The 9,682-nt window shown below is 38.7% G+C and overlaps 1 pseudogene across 1 annotated transcript; it reads left to right on the top strand.

Annotated features, from left to right (window-relative positions):
- The first annotated feature begins 2,221 nt into the window (after positions 1-2,221).
- On the top strand, positions 2,222-4,869 carry LOC110741365 (annotated as a pseudogene). The gene has a single exon (XR_002517437.2). The product of XR_002517437.2 is annotated as a breast carcinoma-amplified sequence 4 pseudogene (transcript).
- Positions 4,870-9,682: the final 4,813 nt, after the last annotated feature.

Here is a 9,682-nt window from a genome sequence, read left to right as displayed (position 1 = left end):
ATCCTGTAGAAGTATAAGATTATACTTATAAGATGTATAGAAGTATGTCTCATACTTCTATAAGATGTATAGAAGTATAAGTACAGATGTATAGATTCTATAAATAGATTCTATAAATACATCTATGGATGTATAGAAGTATAAGTCTTATCCTTCAATATACAGATTTATAGAATCTATACATCTATGGATGTATAGAAGTATAGGTCTTATCCTTCAATAAGATGACTATAACACATCTGTAAGATGACTGTAGGAAGGCCAAGGTGGGCGGATCACAAGGTCAGGAGATCAAAACCATCCTGAACAACATGGTGAAACCCCATCTCTACTAAAAACACAAAAAAATTAGCTGGGCATGGTGATGCATGCCTGTAATCCCAGCTACTTGGGAGGCTGAGGCAGGAGAATGGCTTGAACCAGGAAGTCAGACGTTGCAGTGAGCTGAGATTGCTCCACTGCACTACAGCCTGGTGACTAAGCAAGATTCCATCTTAAAAAAAAAAGACTATAACAACAATACTAACAAAATAAGAAATTTTATAATTATAAATTATTTAAAACAATTCTTGACAAATAGTAAATATAATTTGACAAAAGCGTTTGTTAAAACACACAAATGACACAATTTATTCATTCCTCTACTGAAGGACATCTTGATTGCTCTCCACTTTTGACAATTTTGTATAAAGTTTATGCATTCATGTGCAGATTTTTGTGGGGACATTTTCAGCTCCTTTAGGTAAATATATAAAAACACAATTGCTGAATCATATGGTAAGAGTATGTTTAGTTTTGCAAGAAACTCCCAAACTCTTCCAAAGTGTCTTGCACCATTTTACATTTCCAGCAGGAATGAATGACAGTTCCTGTTACTCCACATCCTTATCAGCATTTGGTATTGTCTGTGTTCTGGCTATTGGCCATTCTAATAGATGTGTTGTGGTAACTCGTTGTTGTTTTAATTTGCATATGATGTGGAATATCTTTTCATATGTTTACTTGCTATCTCTATATCCTCTTTGGTGAGGTATCTGTTAAGGTCTTTGGCTCATTTTTTAATTTGTTTTTATTTTATTTTTGAGTTTTAAAAGTTCTTTGTATATTTTGGATAAGAATCTTTTATCAGATATGTCTTTTACAAATATTTTCTTCTAGTCTGTTTCTTGTCTTCTCATTTTCTTTACATCTTTTGCAGAGCAAAAGTTCTTAATTTTAATAAAATTCAGATCATCTATTATTTCTTTCATGAATTGTGCTTTGGGTATTGTATTTCAAAAGCTAACCCCATATCCAAGGACATCTAAATTTTCTTCTTTGATATCTTCTAGTAGTTTTCAAGTTTTGATTTTACACTTAGATATATGATCCAATTTTTGTGAAAATTGTTAGGTCTTAACCTTAAACCCAAAGGTACTGGTATTCAGAAGTGAGTCTTTGAGAGCTGATAAGCCATGATAGCAAAGCCCTCATAGATGGGATTAGTGACCTTATAAAAGGGCTTGAGGGAGAGAGTTTGTCTCTTTTTTTTTTTTTTTTTTGCATGTAGATGTCCAGTTGTTCCAGCACCATTTATTGAAAACATTATTTTTGCTCTGCTCCGTTGTATTGCCTTTTCTCCTTTGTTCAAGAACCAGTTGACTAAGAGCTCTCTTATCTGTTCCATTGGTCTATTTATCTAGTTCATAAATACCGCACTGCCTTGACTAAAGTCCCTTCATAGTAAGACTTGAAGTCAGGTAGTATCAGTCCTCCAAGTTTCTTCTCACTCAATATTGGATCAGCTATACTGTGTGTTTTCCCTCTCCATCTAAGCTTGGGAATCAGTTGGTCAATATCTAAAAATATTACTTACTGGAATTTTAAATGGAATTGCATTGAATCCGTAGATCAAATTTGGAAGAACTGACATCTTGGCCATATTGAATTGTCCTATCCATGAACATAAAATATTTCTCCATTTATTTAGTTCTCTGATTTATTTTCTCCAATTTTTGTAGTTTTGTAGTTTTCCTCATATAGATCACATACATATTTATTCCATTTATACCTAAGTATTTCATTTTGGGAGTTATATCTATGGTACACTTAGATAATGGAATATTATTCAGTGCCAAAAAAAAAAAAAATGAGCAATCAAGCTATAAAAAGACATGGAAGAACCTTGTGATGGTTAATATCATGTGTCAACTTGACACACATTGTTCCTGGGTGTGTCTGTGAGGGTGTTGTCAAAGGAGATTAACATTTGAGTCAGTGAACTAGGAGAGTCAGACCCACCCTCAATCTGGGTGGGAACCATCTAATCAGCTGCCAGTGCAACTAGGATAAAAGCAGACAGAGAAATGTGGAAGGACTAGACTGGCTAAGTCTTCTGGCCTCCATCTTTCTCCCATACTGGATGCTTCCTGCCCTCAACATCGGACTCCAAGTTCTTCAGCTTTTGGACACTTGGACCTACACCAGTGGTTTGCCAGGGGCTCTAGAGCCTTCAGCCACTCACTGAAGGTTGCGCTGTCGGCTTTCCTACTTTTGAGGTTTTGGAACTCAGACTGGCTTCCTTGCTCGTCAGTTTGCAGATGGCCTATTGTGGGACTTGAACTCGTGATCATATGGGTCAATACTCCTTAATAAACTCTCCTTCGTGTATACATCTGTCCTATTAGTCCTGTCTCTTTAGAGAATCCTGACTAATACAAATCTTAAATGCATATTACTAAGTGAAAGAAACCGAGATGAAAAGGCTGCATACTATATGATTCCAACAATATGACATTCTGGAGAATGTAAAACCATGGAAACAGTAAAAAGATTAGTGGTTGTTGTGGTTGGACAGTGGAGAGGAAAAATAGGCAGAGCACAGGTGATTTTTAGGGCAGATAACATAAATGATCTGTATGATATTATAATTGTAAATACATGTCATTATACATTTGTTCAAACCCATATAATGTACAACACTAATATTAAACCCTAATATAAGTTATGAACTTTGAATGTTCATGGTGTCAACAACAGTTCAATTGTCATCAATGTACCACTCTGGTCTCAGATGTTGATAATGAGGGAGGCCATACATGTATGGAGTCAAGGGATATGTGGGAAATCTATATACCTTCATCTCAATTTTGCTGGGAACTAAAATTGATCTAATAAATAAAGTATTTAATAATAATTTTAAAATAACATCCATACCACTATGGTTTGAATAGATGCATCTTTTTAAAATCCCTGTGTTAGAACTTAAACCCAAAGGTGTTGGTATTCAGAAGTGAGCCTTTGATAGATGATGAAGCCATGATGGCAAAGCCCTCATGGATGGGACCAGTCCCCTTTTAAAGGGCCTGGGGAAGTGAGTTTGTTTCTTTTTGCCCTTCTGCCATTTGAGGACACAGTGTTCATCTCTTCTCCTCCAGATGACTCAGCAAGACAGTTCCATGTTGAAGTAGAAAGCAAGTTCTTTCCAGACACCAAATCTACCAAAACCTTGATCTTGAACTCTCCAGCCAATAGAACAATGAGAAAAAATTCTATTGTTTATGAATTATCTAGCCTAAGGTATATTTTTCTAGTTGCTCAAATGGACTGAGACATTTACCAACTGCTTGACTTTGCGTAAATTACATAAGCTCTATAAGTCCCGGTTCTCATATTTATGACATAAAAATAGAAAAATACGTGCCTCAAAAAGTGTGATGATTAAATAAAGATTAAGTGGAGGCCCGGGCGCAACCACGGGCTCCCAGGCAGCCTCCGTCAACCGGACCCCGCCGCCCTCCTGATGCTGCTGGTGAACGCCGATCCGAGCCCGTGCGCAGCGGAGCGCGGGAGCTCGCGCTCTTCCTGACCCCCGAGCCTGGGGCCGAGGCGAAGGAGGTGGAGGAGACCATCGAGGGCATGCTCCTCAGGCTGGAAGAGTTTTGCAGCCTGGCTGACCTGATCAGGAGTGATACGTCACAGATCCTGCAGGAAAACATCCCAGTCCTTAAGGCCAAACTGACAGAAATGCGTGGCATCTACGCCAAAGTGGACCGGCTAGAGGCCTTCGTCAAGATGGTCGGACACCATGTCGCGTTCCTGGAAGCGGACGTACTTCAGACTGAGCGGGACCATGGGGCCTTCCCGCAGGCCCTGCGGAGGTGACTGGGATCCGCAGAGCTCCCCTCCTTCAGGAACAAGTCGCCTGCACCAGTACCCGTGACGAATGAGCTGCCCACACTGTACAGGACGGAGGACTACTTTCCTGCGGACGCCAGGGAGGCACAGCACCACCCCCGCACCTGCCCTCGGCCTTTGTGAGCTTTGTGGTCTTCCCATCAGGAATGCTGGAAAAGTGACATTGTGTACATGCTGCAGCTTGGGGGGTTTTTTCTTTGTATTGCTGTTTATTTTATATTTTAAAGATATTTTTTAAATGTCGAGATGGGCTCTCACTATGTTGTCCAGGCTTATCTCAAACTCCTGGGCTCAAGTGATCCAAACCTGCCTCGGCCTTTCGAAGTGGTGGGATCATGGGCAGCAGCCTCCGCGCCCAGGCTGCTGCCATTTTCAGATTTCCTCCCTGTCTCATGTGAGACTACAGGGTTTGGAGAAGCAGTTGGAACCCATGTGTGGTGCCTCCCACGTTGGCCTGCCTGGGGTTCTACAGGAGTTGAGGGGCCAGGCCTGGCCGGGGCTGATGGACAGCGGGGACTTTCCTTCTCTCCATGATGGCTTTGTAGCGGCTCCATGGTCCTCTCTGTGATGGGGTTTTGCACAGGGTGCGCTCTGCCACTGTGGTGGGTGGATGGGTGGATGGGTGGATGGGTGCTGGATGTGTTGCCTCTAGACCTCGGTGCCCACAGCCTTGAGGATCCTTCCAATAAAGGTGTCGAGAACTCAAAAAAAAAAAAAAAAAAAAATTAAGTAAGATAGAGCAAGTAAAGCACTTAATATATTACATTGCATATAGCGGTCAAAGGGTATTTTTTATTACCTGTTACTACCTGATATAGTTTGGATATTTGTCCTCACTCCCATCTCATTTTGAAATACAACCTCCAGTGCTGGGAGTGGGGCATGGTGAGAGGTGCTTTGATCATGGGGGTGGATCCCTCATGAATGTCTTGGGCCAACCCCTTGGTGATAAGCAAGCTCTTGCTCTGAGTTCACAGGAAATCTGATTGTTTAAAAGTGTGTGATATCTCTCGCCCTGTCTCTTGCTGCTGCTTTCAACAAGTGATGTGCCTGTTGCCCTCACCTTCTGCCGTGATTGAAAGCTCCCTGGGCGTCACCAGAAGCCAAGCAGATGCCAGCACCATGCTTTCTATAAAGCCTACAGAATTGTGAGGTCAATTAAACCTCTTTTCTTTATAAATTACCCAGTCTCAGGTTTTTGTTTTGTTTTTGTTTTTGTTTTTTGAGACAGATGGAATCTTGCTCTGTCGCCCAGGCTGGAGTGCAGTGGTGCGATCTCAGCTCACTGCAAGCTCCGCCTCCCGGATTCACGCCATTCTCCTGCCTCAGCCTCACGAGTAGCTGGGATTACAGGCGCCCGCCACCGCACCCAGCTGATTTTTTTTTTCTGCATTTTTTAGTAGAGACGGGCTCTCCCCGTATTAGCCAGTATGGTCTCGATCTCCTGACCTCGTCATCCACTCTCCTGGGCCTCCCAAAGTGCTGGGATTACAGGCGTGAGCCACCGCGCCCAGCCTCAGGTTTTTCTTTATAGCAATGCAAGAATATCCTCATATAGTACCACTATAATAACAACTATTTATAAAAATCACCACAATTATTTTGAATTTAAGGTTTTTAGACTTCATAAAAAGCACAAATTATCTGGAAGGAATTGCTTAATTAATAAACTTTAAAAATATTTTGCAGTATTTTGTATTTTAATAAAACTTAAAGCTTCTTCCTCAGTTGATCATCTTTTCTCTTAAAAATTTCTCATCATATATTGATATCATAAACAAAAAAGCACATCTAAACATATATTAAATATAAAATAAACAATAACAAGCATATTATTCTTAGCAGAAAGCAGGATGCCATATTATTCTTAGCAGAAAGTAGAAAAGAAATCAATTCTGTTGAAACAGGGAGAGGGACTTTGAACTATACAGACATTAAAAAGCTACTCAGGTGTGCAGAAGGAGGTTATACAATTCAATGAAACTAGGCACAGCATACATTTTGTACATAATGCATGCAAACGAAAATCAGAAGAAAATCAGTATTTATTTACTTTCTACCATGAGAATGTGTTGCTCTTGACCAACATGATTGTCTGCATTTTTCCAACAGTTGAGTTTCTATAGGATATGCACTATGTCCTGAACACTCTTGTGTACTTATTACCTATCAAACTTCCTAAAATATAGGAAGCATTTAATAAATATTTGACAAATGCATGTATTCATAAAGAAATCAACAGAAATCTAAAAACAAGTGACTACCTTATCCACAGGGAATGGAATGGATAGAGGAAGTGAACATCACACATTTTTAAATCAAGATTTTATGTTTGTTACAAACTAATCTGAAATATTTTCTAATTACTATTTCTAAGGCATTATTCATGAAGAAACTCTACTATTGAGTTGTCTTTCGCCTCCTGTCTCTTTAATAAAAACTGAAGAACTGACCACAAGTTTGCTACTATTTATGATTTTTGTATTAGAAAACCATGGGGATTCCTTCTTCCCTTATGAGACCAAATTCTCAAACTATTTTTGCTACCCCATATGTAAATTTTACTTCCTCCAGTGTGCCTTCATGCATTTACAATGATAACACTGTCAGTCTCGTTTTCCCATTCTTTCATAATTGTCTGAGTACCTCCTCTAATATCTTCTGTCTGTTAGTCATTGATAACTATCTGCCCCCACCCCTCATTTTTTTTTCCATCTGTAAAGTATCGATGTCTGCCTCGGAAGGCCTTTTTATACTTTCTGGGGTGTCAATTTTTGAATTCTGCAAAAGTAATTAAGATTTCCCCTAGTTCTCTTTTTAGTGCATTTTCTTCATTTTAAAATTGGTTGTTAAAATTCAAGATGTCTTGTAACAACCCCTCCTGCAATTAAGAGACAGACGTGTGTCTGGATGTTTTAGTAGGAGAAAAAAAAATCATTCAGCAAACAGCTGTGGTTCAGAAAGGAGCAATTCTGTGTTGTCCATGGTGCTGAATGTGATTTTCTGTGGGTATGGTAAGGCATTAATGGCTTGTCCAAGAATCCAAATAGAATTTGATTTTTACCAAGCACATGAGCCAGTCTGGAATGTATAATAGAAAACTGAATGCATATAGATTAAAAGTAGAGTGCATGTCACAGCATTAAAATATAACAATTTGATTCATTGTTTTGCCTCCATAATTGGAAATGTTTTAAGTAATACAAACAGATGTAATGTTTGATTCCCATCATTTAGGAAGATGTTTCTTCATGAGTCTTGGATGTTCAGACTTTTCTCTATTACTTAACTGATGAGATTTGTTTCTTAGCTCATTACTTACTAGTCAAATAAAGCATAAATTCAAAGAAATTTTATTTATTGCAAAGGCATTTGTTGAAGACCTAATATGCACAATGTCTTGTATACTATATGTTTTTGCAATACATATTTAAGTGTTATAATACGTGTCAATATCATTTATTTTAAAAGTTTACTTTTGTGGAGAAGGCATTTGGCTGCAACATCCTTAAGTATATGTACAACTACTTAGGCCTTGATGAATAAAGGGATATGAAATTCTGAGTGTGAGACTGGTCAGATTCTGACTTAAGCACTGAAGCAGAATGTGAAAGAGTCTTTTTTAAAACTTATGCTAGTGCCTTGCCCAATGCTAGATAATCCTATCAGGATCTAGGGACAGAGAAAGACAGGATGGAGAGAAAGATTTAAATCCAATTGAATGCCTGAAATTTGTCTACAAAAGGGCAGATATGGCATGTGGATGCTCCAGTGAGATCAAGTGGTTTAAGGAACGTTCGATGACTGTTGGTGCATTACCCATGGGTTCTTTCACTTTGAATTATTCCACTATGAAATACTCATCTGCTGGCTGCAGAGAGAGGATGACAGAGAGAAAAGAAACATCTTTGCCTTGTCTAAACTTTGTAGAGAGGCTGTCACACATAGGGCAGGCTGTCTTCTCTCATTTGTGTTAACAGGCCCTAAATCACTCTTTCAATTCACTGCCTCTTACTGTGGGGACCATAGTGCTTGGTTCTTCCAGTATGCCATAGTTACAGAGGGCTCCCATGAAATATTTCAGTAGGTGCATTGAAGGATTTCAACAAGCCCTCCCCTCCCAGCTATTCTACTAACCATTACTTTCTGGAGACATACATTCCACCAAACTAACGAAACTCAAAGTAGCATTGGCAGTAAAATTCTCATGAAATCTGAATGTGCTAATTAACATCTACCAGTGTTAATATGTGGAATTGACCTCTGTGAACCTTACAATTAACACTTTTCTCAAGAGGCTATTCTGAGTATGCATTTTCTTTGGACTTCACACCCTGACCTTTTGCTTGTATCTTATAGGCCCATTTTATGAAGTAATCCTTTTCCCTGTTGTTAAAAGCAAGTGCTCAAGTCACGGAGTTGCATATGAGCACTCCAAATCACCATATGCATGACTTACTCCAAAGATTCTCACTGGGTGAGATGTTGGCAAATTTTGCAGGGTGATTCCAGCTTGTACTGTACAAGTCATTCATTGCAGATAATTTACCAATTTTTGGTCCCCCAATATTAATTTCCTATTGAATAGTAGTAGCATAACTATGGAGAAGGCACCCGTATGCATTTCCAAATGCATTTCGGAGAGATTTACCACCTAAATTGACAGCCATTAATAGCCCTTTCTTGCAGTGAAACTACCTTGTGAAATAACTACAAGGGTTGTAATTAGAGCTCCAGTGTCCTGGATTCAATTCTTAGGTTGTCTTGGTCTCATGAGAGTCATATATAGAGGAGGTGAATTTAGAAAATATAAAGTCAGTACAAAGTACCCTCGGAATATTTAGATAGGTATGGTTATAATTTTTTTTCATTTGTTAAATGTGTATAATTGCATCTGTCTTACCTAGAGTTGGGATTATTTTTCTCTTCAGTTAGGTTTATGTTTATGAGAAAACCACTATAAAATTCTAAGAACTATTACAAATAAAAATGTGTTAATTGATTTGATAAATTTTTAGAGTGTGTGCCAAAAGTACACTATTTTAATGCAGGAAATTTTTTTATGCTTTCTTTATTTTATTGTTTCAAATTTAAATCTCAAAAATTGGCTAAATACCTTTCCTAAGCTGTTTTTTCAAACCAGTTACCACCATAAGTCATTTAGAAGAAAGAAGTACTTTGTAATGGATCTGAATGGAGTTTATGGTATTACGTTCTTAATAGACAGTTGTGCAGCCCTAGGCATGATCGACACAATTGGTGGGTGCTCTCTGGAGATCCCCTAAAGATTCAATAAGTGGAATAAATGGGCAATGGAGAATGAAGTGAGTTGGAAAAGTGCCTGGTTGACTTAATACATACTAGAAAGGAAAGACAGGGCAGGATTTATCTTCCACAAATACATCTGTTTTACTTGGACTATATACACACATGCATGCATGTATTTGTGCACACATGCATGTACACACACGTGTGCACACACATGCTGCAATTTGTCTTTTACTTT

This window comes from Papio anubis, chromosome 13, assembly GCF_008728515.1.
Source record: "Papio anubis isolate 15944 chromosome 13, Panubis1.0, whole genome shotgun sequence".
NCBI classification, from domain to species: Eukaryota; Metazoa; Chordata; class Mammalia; order Primates; family Cercopithecidae; genus Papio; species Papio anubis.
Note: the sequence above shows the minus strand (reverse complement) of the source record. Positions and strands in the feature narration are given on the sequence as shown.